The sequence below is a fragment of the Habropoda laboriosa genome, unplaced genomic scaffold (assembly GCF_001263275.1).
Source record: "Habropoda laboriosa isolate 0110345459 unplaced genomic scaffold, ASM126327v1 scaffold709, whole genome shotgun sequence".
In the NCBI taxonomy this organism is placed as follows: Eukaryota; Metazoa; Arthropoda; class Insecta; order Hymenoptera; family Apidae; genus Habropoda; species Habropoda laboriosa.
In genome coordinates, this window is record NW_017100792.1 from 52,726 (window position 1) to 63,955 (window position 11,230).

The following is an 11,230-nucleotide window of genomic DNA, read 5'->3' on the forward strand; positions in this document are numbered from 1 at the left end:
ATCTTGACTATAGATCAGTGTCTCTACTATTATTGATGTTAATGTATTTCAAGGAACGCATAACCTTTTTGTAGCTTAAAAATGCTTCTTCTTGTTATGTTGTACATATTTATGTTATATGTTGATTGGCAGTATGTTATTCTATATGTTAATACGTCTTTACTATATGTAATAAGTAGGAATATATGAAGAGCCATGTTTTGTCATTGAATCGATATACTATTTGTATATTCAGTCATATCAGAATGATATTAAAAGGCTATTTAACTACCGGATAATATATTTTATTATTTATTTCATTAATATATATCAATTTTACCGGAGAATATATTTTGTATATAAGAAGGATCTGAGACAATTTTGATTCACAAATTTACAAGATATACTTAAGATTATGTTTCTATATTAGGAAACTATGTAAATTCTATTTGAAAATGTAGTACTTCAAAGTAGCATTTATGTATGAAGAGAAAAGAAATTATAATTAGGTATATTTGTTTGTATATACAAATACGTTAAAATTAACGCAGTTCAGTTTTTTCATGAAATATAAATAAGTAGATGTCTAGTTTCATTTATTCTTGAGAACATTGGAAAAGAGTATTTATTACAAAGAAAAACAAAATGCTAATGAATATAGTTTTTATAAAATATAAAAACAATAAACACTGTTTCTCTTAGAAGAACATCATTTTTTAATTTCTAGGATGTGTAAGGTAAGTCGCGTAAAAATCTATGTATATGAAAGTAACAAAACTGCGAATATTCGTTAATCTTTCTAAGTATATACTTCATAAAAATTATGTTATATAATTTTTACAATATATATTTTTCTTTTTTAAATTAACCATTTGGCTTGGAATTTAGTAAACGACTATACGAGTCCATTCATTCTAATTTTTCGTTTTTAAGAGAGAACATTGATAAGGTAATACCACGAAATGAATATATCTAATAACAACATGAGAAGAATAAATAAAACCGTTATCAAAGTAGAAAAATCAAACTGCAAGTTGAAAACCCGTGTGTGTTCGCACACATACACACATGCACACATTTCTTATTCAATGACATATTTAACAGTGATAAATAAATTCTTTTTATATTTTTATGTCTATACCTTGAAGGTTTAATGTTTAGAAAGTGTAAAACTAGTATTACTAAAAACTGTTTTGATTTATGTTATATACTTTTCAATCTACAACTTTGATATATAAAATCTAAAATTTGAGAAGACATTTATTCTTATTAACATTTTTTTATTAAATATGTTTATAAAAAGCATATATGAGTAAATATTGAACACATGGTAGCTAAAACAATATACTTACTTTAGTATGATATATTTTACTTAATATTGTGTTTCACTTTGTTATTATTATTCATTTTGATAATAGTAATTATTATTACTTCTTCTATTTTGATACCAGATGTAGTTACCTAAATTTCTACATTTCTTAAAATTGATTGGTTGCATGGAACACTTATGACATTATGATTAACTTTTAACTTGTGGTTTGTTCATTTTTCATTTAATGTCTTTCATAGTTTTTCTTTATTACATTATTAAAGTATACGTAAAAAGTATGCAGGATAGTTGAAATTTATTTTTTAATTTTGCAAGTATTTGACACAGTGATTCTATAGTTAATTTGTACTTGTACCTTTTTGTCACGAATAAAGGAATAGCATTTTTTATTAATCAATATTTGAAAACAATTTGCAAGTATCTCATACATAAGTTATTGTTTCTCTGATTTAACGTATCTTGATGTAAAAAGTAATTCAATATTTTTTATATTATTGGCTGTATCACTTCTAATGCATGATATAGTTTTGAGCATGCTTTGAATTTTATAATTTACAAACTATATAATGGTATATAAATTTTTCATGACTTTTTCATTCAAATATTGGAATATAAAATGATATAATTTTAAAGAACAACTATTGCTGGTACTACTACACTAAAGAGTTTAAAAAATATTAATTAGTTCAATAATATTTATTATTTGTCTTTATTTTGTACTTTTCCAAAAGTGTATCATATTTTTATTTATTTAATAAAAATAGTTTTCTTATAATGCATACAGTGGTGGACAAAAATATTGGTACAGCATACGATTTAGTATATGAACATTTATATCTACTGAAAAAGTTGCTCATATCTCCTTTTTCTACCTTTACTCTTTATTCTACATACAAAAACAAAACTACCTGAACAAAGCAGATAACACATAACACGTAAAGCTGTATTTACATATACTGTACTATCTCGCAAAAAACGAAAAATAATTACAATAATTAAACAAGTTCCAAAAACAAGGTCGTTAGAAATTGCATTGAAAAAGATATTAGCTCGAAAATAGTGCACAGAGTATTTAACAATGTTGGGTATTCTACATGTGTAATTAAAAAAAAACCTTAATCTATAAAGCTAACGAAAAGGATAGAGTCGAATTAGCAAAAGAATTCTCAAACAAAACCATTGAAATTTGTGCTATCCTCAAATGAAAGTAAATTTCATATATTTAAATCAAATGGACAAATATTAGTATGGAGAAAAAGTAACACTGACATAGATTTAAAAAATCTGCATCCTACATGGTGAAGGATCACATTTTTACGCTTGAGGAATTGGTGTTTATTTATGGAGCAGTAAATACAGGAACATATTTAAATATTTTAACCCCTTAACATTCACATTTTTCTCAACTTGATGTGCCAAAAATGATCAACTGTATTTTCTAATTATTTCTTAGGCGTATAGAAATAAGTTTCCCGTTATTTGTAATGTTGCAACTCGTATTTTTGTCATGATAGAAAGGATAACGCAGTATGGAAAATGAGAGAAAATAGTTAAACAAAATTGCATTGATTAGACGATTAGTTGTGCGTGTGTGAGACACGGGTTAAGTGGTTAAAAGAAAATTTGAAGAAGAGTGCAGAAAAATGAAATTTACCATACAATTTTGATCTTTTATTTGATATTGCCGCATATGGTAGGGTAAATGTACGTACTATCACCTACCACGTAATATCGTCCCTCGTAACATTTCGTAAACAAAATGCTGAAATATGTTGGTGATAAAAGTGTATGGCCAGAAATGTATAGGAACGTGTAGGGGAGGAGAAGTTTTTTGGTGAATTTTGTTAGTGAAAACATTTATTGAATTGTGATAATTTAAGATCACATTAGGAGAAGATAGTTTTAAAGCTTCTATGAATGCAACTTTTGTTAACGAAAACGGTGTTTTCGTATATTTAAAATTAAAAATAAATTTTGTATATTTGAAATTAAAAAATATTAAAAGTATGAAATTACACTGGTTCAGTATTTAAATATGTCATTATTAAAAACACGCCAATATGTACTGTTGCACAGGCACAAGATGATTGTATAATACATTTTTATCAGTTGTGTTTCGTATATTTTGTTTATGTTCTATTTTTGTTTTTAAACAAGTAAGGTATGCGAGAATAAAGAACAGTTTTTTTTAATAATTATAAATGTTTAAACGCTAAATCGCGTGCTGTGCCAATACTATTGTCCGCCACTGCATTAATAAATCTTTGTGAAATATGCCAGAATTTGTGAAATGCAGGAGACACTATTATTCTGTGACGGGTAAAGCTATATCTCATCCGTTTAAAACTACCGTCTGCATTTCCGACATGCGGACTTCTGTTTAAGCAAGATATCACACTCGACAGAACATTTATTCCGAAATCAATAACTTCATAGAAATTACTCGCACGTGTACAAATGAAACGAATGGCAAAGACGTTTTGGTAACAAAAATACAATATGTCTGTTAAAGGAGTACACTATTTTATTTGCCTGGTCAAGTCATACGCAGTATTACCAATTACTGTTAAATAATAAAAATAAAAAATATTTATTGAAACAATGCACACGTGCTGTTTTACTATTACACGTTTGAAATGACTACGTATATGCGTTGCATATGAATCGTAATTCATACAAAGGGAGATTTTATAGGTTTTCATTTTTTTTTGTAGTGAATTAAAATATTTGTATTCGTATAGGGGAATACTAGGTTTAGATGTTTCATGAAACGTATCGTTCATTTTTCATAATTTATTGTTGAGAAGGTTATTCTTATGCAGTTTATTTGGATTCTACATTGTAGAATAATAGATAAAAGCATTTTAAGTAATAACAGTTGTTGAATTTATCACTGTGCATTACAATTTCTTAATGTCTTCGCAAAAGTAGTATAATTAGATCGTTTGGTAGTTTATTGAATAAAGTACACAAATTATAAATAGTTAATCAATAGAATAGTACATAGATTAAAATGAAAGAAATCAAATCTTACAATGAATGAAATTTTATAATCATCGGTAAAATGAAAATTATAGAATGACATAGATAATAGAGTTTCCATAATTCTGCAGAAAATGAAACAAATATGTTTAAACTAATAATTTGAACAATTGATTACGTTAATTCTAGGTTACATTAGCAAAATATCGTTAACATTAGTAATGTAACGCTATTTCAAGTATTTCTGACTAATTACTTTAAATCTTTTTTTTGTCTCAATGATCCTTTTGACAATTTACATTTGAATTTTGCGCACTTTTGCGCGTGACTTATTTTCCATCCCCACTCCGTGGTTACCTTCTCCCCCATTCGCTGACTCAGATGGGTGTCATGGCGCCGCCGGTGACTTGAGCTTGAAACGCGGAACGCGATTGTTACTACTGTTAGTAACGCGTGTGCGCTCCTATGTAGTATACGTTTTAGTTGTTGATTTTTAGTTGTATCGCGTTATCGTTTTCTTCCATTATCCGGTAACTGTTTACAAAAAAGTGGAACGTTTTATCGCTAGTGACTGATACAAAGTGTAAAGTGAAAAACAAAACAAAGTGAATATATATATATGGTTTATAAAGTTTGTTCACAACTTAATGCCTGATAGAGTTTAATCAACAAAAGTGTGATATATCGCCAAAAATTTGAATGGGTAATTTATTACAGGGAAGTGTACACGATACACTTGTGCATTTTGCGAAAAGAGATTTTTTTGCGTTTATCGTGACACGTTTAAAACACGTTTCAATGTAAATATAACCAAACACTATCAGCGTTAGTATCACTGTTCCTAAGGTACCAGTCAAACCTGCAGATAAACATTTTTATTTCGGTATTGTAAACAATGGGAACATTATTGTTTGTACTAAATGAAACTTCTAAACAAAATAGGATTACAAAGGTATTTTCATATAGATATAATTTATATATAATAGTGAACGAATTGAAAGAAATTCAGCTTAAGGAAGAGGAATAAATAAAAATTCGATCACATTAATACACGTTTCGTAAAATAACCAAATATGTGAAAGGGCATAACAGTAACGTATTTTAAAAAATTACTTATTTTCAAGAAGTAGAAAAATTGCATTTATTACTTTAGAACTTTTATGCCAGCCTTACTTCAATTCATATAATTAATGCAATATTCACTCTTTTCCTTATTTTTTTCTTTTTGTTTTTTCGAAATATTTCAAAGTACGTTTTCTGTCTCACAATTTTTTTGGTACATTCGTAAATAATTTTTAACAGATTCTCGAATATAAGCTTGTAATGTTAAGTTAGTAATCCTCGATAAAGTGATATTTCTTTCCTTAAACTTTGAATTGTTACGTTTGAGTTGAAGAGCATTTATTTTAACGCGGTACAAATCATCAAGATTTCTGCTGGTAGAATCAGATTTAAAATCCAACCCATGAAATATTTATACATTCTGCAGCTTTTGTTTGCGCGAAACGTGTGTGTGTATATTCGTTAAAATAACGGATAATTCGAATTGCTACCGTTACGAATTTTTCAAAAACCGTTATACTTAATGCACATAAACTTTTTTCTGCGATATTAAGTAACAGTAATAACGACATAAACAAAAAAACCAAAAAAAAATGTGGGGAACGACGTACGATTTTATTAACCAGTGATGCTGCTACAGACTTTCAAATGTTTCTCTTCAATAATTATATGCAAATGTGCGTAATATCTTTCGAAGTACTCGCGTATCGAAAAGCAAAAGTTAACCTCAACCAGTGCATGTTTTCTTACGAATGAAACAGAAGCTTTAAGTCGTAAGTAGATGTCGTCTCTTGTGGTCGCAAAAATGACACGAGTAAATTGAATTTACAAATTTATTTTTACTCTACGTGGAAAGAAATGTACACCGTAGATATACTTTCTAAAGCAATCGTCCTTTTACATACAAGGTGGTCCACCTAACGTGACCACCTCGGTTATTTACGTTGTTAGCGGACCGGTCAAACTTTTTTTTCTGTCATACAAAATACAGTTTCTTCAAGATGACGACCTTCGACATTTTTTTTTATGCCTTTTTTCTTAAATATGTTCTCAAGGTCTTTTTCAAATTTTACGTATGAAACGAATGTATTATATCGAGGTTGTCGAGTGCGTCTATTATACTTCTGTTATGATCGAGCTATTAGCTCGCTACTTAATAGACAAAAGCACCTATAGGGTGGTTCAAAAAAATTGAACGTAACCTTGAAAATTTATATAAAGAAACAAAAAAATCTAAGGTCATCACTTTGAAGATCCTTCGAAACCGTGTCCTCTGTGACAAAAAAGAAATTTTGAGCGGTCCATTAATAATGAAAGTACTAACATAATAACATTTGCTGTTCTTCCAAAGTAGGCGTACTTTCTTAAATTATGCATGAAGTTGAACTATGAGCATCTTATGTATTATTCTAATCACGCAAGAATTTATACGTGGATTCTTGTATTATTGAAAAATTTTCATACGCATAATTCACTAATGTTGTAAAACGAGAATTAGGTAAATAAACAGATGAAAAAATATGCCGTACCATTTATGAAAAAATTGACAAAACTTTGAAGGAAACAGTATCAGCACAGGAATTGGAAAGAAAATTTCGAAAAATGTTTAGATACAGCTATATGAAATAATTTAGAAAAATTTCAATCTGCGTCGTTTGTATCGCAAATAAATAACATTATTTTCTTCATTTATAAATTCTTAAATGAGTTGAAGTAGAAAAGAAGAAGGAAACTTTCCATTCACTTAACACGTTTGCTACCATGCGTCACATGTGTGACTAATGAATAAATGAAATTCGTCGTGAATTTAGCAAATAAGCTCTATAATGTACGACTGATGTTCCCGCTGTAACGCCACATTACCATATTTCAACGTGTTAATAAATATTGTCAGATGCATCATAAGATACACATAGACTGTATTGCATTTTGAGAAATGAATTCGCATTAAGTACTGAATATTTTTCAAATAATAAATCTACTTGATTATTTGAAAATGAATCTATTTAATTCCATTTCAAATCTGTTTAATTGTTTGAAAATTAATCTGTTTCACGTGCATGATGAAACACAGCAAAAATATTTTCAACGCCCTCAAACATGTTCAGTTTAGCTACCGGAAGTGTAGATCGTATTGTGGAGATATTGCTAAAGGTAAATAAAAAAAAAAAAAAAAACAAAGGTTTTCAGTCGCAAGACCGTATAAGAACGAGTTAATTGAAAAAAAAAAGAAATTTAGTGCATTTCCACGATAATGTTGCTTTTAAGAGTGAGGAGTTGCGTGATGTTTACCTGGATGATAGATATTTGATATTTATAAAGACCAACACGAGTCTCTTTTCTATTGGTATCTGTAGATACCACAATACGTAGTTTACATTGTATACGATCTATCATTTAAAACCGCTAGATTTGTCTAGAAACACTATTTCGTATAAATCCCTTGTAAGTTGTAAGTATTTATTAATTGCGCTTTTCATCGTGTATGCTGCATGCACAATTATCTAGTTTACGTGATAAGAATTTCAAGGGTTGTACAGTGGCGGCCGGCTACTTTAAGACCGCTTGATAGTTAAGGAGATAAAGGTTGCCCGTATTTCAGAAATTGAGTTTCTCGTAGATGAAACTCATATGTAACGCACTTTGAGGTATATTGTATCATAATATTAGAATAAATTTATTTCCTACGTTGTAAATTATAAATATTCTTCACATATTCTTGTATCATGTTGTTACAATAGCGGACAGAACGGTCTTCGGGTCTTTTTTGACCCATCGCCATCTTACCTTTTTAGTAACTTTTGCTGTTATCGAGGTTATGTTTCTTTAACGTTGTATTAAAGGTTTATTGTCGAGGTTCGTATGACGTGGTGGTAACAAAAATTGTTGCAAGGTCTTCGATGCCCTTTTCCACCCGGGACCTCAAGTGTACAGTCGAACGAAGGAACGCACTGGGGTTAAGATCGATAGGTTTTTATTACCACTTGCTTAGTTACCAGCGTTGCTGACATGGTTACTTTTGGCCCGATGTGTTAACCCTTTGAGTGTTTAGTCACACGTGCAACCCGGAATATTTAAAATTCACTTTGTAGGAGGTTCAGATAGGATATAAAATTGCGAGGGTCAGGAAATTAATGCATTTATAGTTTGGTTGAAATTATCAAAAATTTTTAAAAATGAGAACATTTCCACAATTATTCACAAGTAATTTAAATCACGAGAGGAGTTTCCACTTTTCTATCACATTTTAGTGAGCACTCGAAGGGTTAAAGAATGTAAATAATTGCAAATCAGTCTACAATCATGAGTGGAAAAAGGAATTATTGCTCGTGAGCAAAGAATTCGAATTAAATTGTTAAAAGTGGAGGGATACTCATTTTCGGCAGCCGCTGAAAGATTAAATACAGCTACTCACATAATTGAGCGTACACTTATGTTTCTAGTGAAAATTGCCAGGTGAAGGAATATAAACATGCATATATATATATTTATTTATTTTCAGCCTCGCAGCCGTGAAAACGAGTTGGTTTACACTACTCTATACATATATTACCTTACGTACAAAATATAAAAATATAAAACACAAAATATATTTCATTTCTCTCTCGCTCTCATACACTCCCTTCCTCTCTAGTAGCTCACCCCGTAAGTTCGTGTCGAAGTTTATAATCTGAATCAATATTTCCAACGAACCTTCGAATTTGATGAAAAGGAAAATGTAAACGCCTTCTTATTTCACAATTTCTCTCTCTCTCTCTTTTTTTTTTGGTAAGACCATTATGTCGTCGCTAGAGAATTTTCATTATATTTTACGCTTTGGGCACGAACTTGAGGGATGACCTAATATTTTCGCTCCTTATCTCTTCTCTTTTTTTCTACTTCTCTTAACCATTTTGCTGATCATGTCCTCGACCTTTACCTTTTCTCTCTCTAGCTCTCTTCAATCTCTTACCACATGGTTAAACGTTCCTCACATATCCCCGCACAAATCGAATTTCCTTGCTTCCCAATATTTTTCGAATACAAACATACATATTTGGGAGCAAAAGCACAATATACACTGTTCGCTAAAAAAATTGCAACACTTGAAAAACGAAATTGCACAAATTTGAAATTTACACATATTGTGTGGAATATTGAAAGGGAAAAATGATTAAAATTTGGTTAAAGAAAGTCTTATTTATTGAAAAATTATTTTCTCAGAGTAGTGTGATTTCCACATTTGTGCAACCCTAATTTCTAGGTGTTGCAGTTTTTTTATTCGCATATTTTAACGGACAATTAGTAAAAAGATTTAAAAAGAACATGAAGTATTGGTGTATAGTTAATGAAAATTGTAACGGTACACGAGCATGTAGTGAATTTTTCAAATTACGCGGGTTTGCATAGGTTGAATGATGGTATTATCGATAGAGAAGTCCCGCGAAATGTTTTTCGATATGTGATCGCTAAGAAACTAAAAAACAAATGACTATGTGTTATCTGTTAATTGAGCATTGGTAGCGAAATGGCTAACAAAAGGGAAGAAACTGATATTACAACGCGAAAATTGATTACAAAGTAATATTCTGAAGGGAAGTTTTTTCGTGAATTGAGACGAATAGTTAGGTAGAACATATTTTATAATACAAAAGATTGTAGACGAATATCGGTACGGAGAAACAATTCTTAACGTGTCGAGGAAGAAAGAAATTGTCGGACGTCGATGAGCGATTCATTTGGACTTTGTCGTAAATTTGAGCCATTTCTAAGTTTATCAATTTTACGGTATTCCACTCCATAAAGGCTCGTTTTGTACGCCATCGTTCATTGAAAAATTATTAAATAGTTAATTTCTGAGTTTTTATGCTTATAACGATAATAAATAATAAAAACGAATTTTTAGTTATAATTCATTTTATTTTTGTGAAAATTTATACTTCGTGCCATTTCGAATAGTGTAACATCTATAAATATTAGGATTAAGTATAAAACCTTCAAATAGGTACTGCAATGTATACTCGTATTGAATTTCATTAAAAAGTATTAAAAATGTGGAAGTTATAATAGTTTTCATATTTCATTTCCTCTTTCTGCAAACTTGCAAACTATTGCCGACCGTTGATAAAGAGTGGCACACTTAAAGACCGACTGATTAAAATAAATCGACGGATAAATGTGGAAAATTTAACGTGAGAAGGTTCATCACGAATAAATGAAAATATGCCGGTAGAATATTGCGCGAAGACGACCGGTAGAGTGGCCCGGAAAAAACCACATGTCTCAAAAACAAATCGAGAGAAAGGTGTAATTTGCTAAAGCTTAGATAAAGTTTCTGGAAAAATATTATATTCTCTGACGAGACGAAAACAAACTTATTTAAACGTGATGGAAAAAAGCAAATTGGAGGAAGCCTAACACAGAGCGTCACACCTGTAACACATGTCCAATGGTAAGACACGGATGAGGCTCTGTAATGTTATGAGGTTGCATAGAAGTAAACGATACCGGAAATATTGAATATATTGAAGGACCAAATGTACTATTTAAATATTTAAAAGAAGAAAAAAATTGAAACAATCGATAGAAAAATTGAAAATGCCGCGTGTATACAGTAAATTCTCCACAAGTGTCCGCAAGGAACGTAAACCTGACACTTGTAGAGTCAGGGCTACGTTTTCGAGCCTCGCGCTCGCCTTTGCAGTTTACCGAACGCAGACAAGGACAGCGAATAAAAGATAAGAATGAAACGTGAGTCGAAGCAACCAAGCGATTTAAATACCAACTTTTTTAATTTTACGTTTTTTCATCTGAAATTTTTTTTAACATGGTGAGATTTTTCTGATGAAAATGACATCAAACACGACATAATTTGAACAACATTTACTTATTAACACG

At 30.2% G+C, this 11,230-nt stretch overlaps 1 protein-coding gene across 2 annotated transcripts in view; it reads left to right on the forward strand.

Moving 5' to 3' along the window:
- The window catches only part of LOC108577244 (putative mediator of RNA polymerase II transcription subunit 26), a 61,965-nt gene that overhangs the window by 46,157 nt on the left and 4,578 nt on the right, over positions 1-11,230 (forward strand). The window lies entirely within an intron of this gene.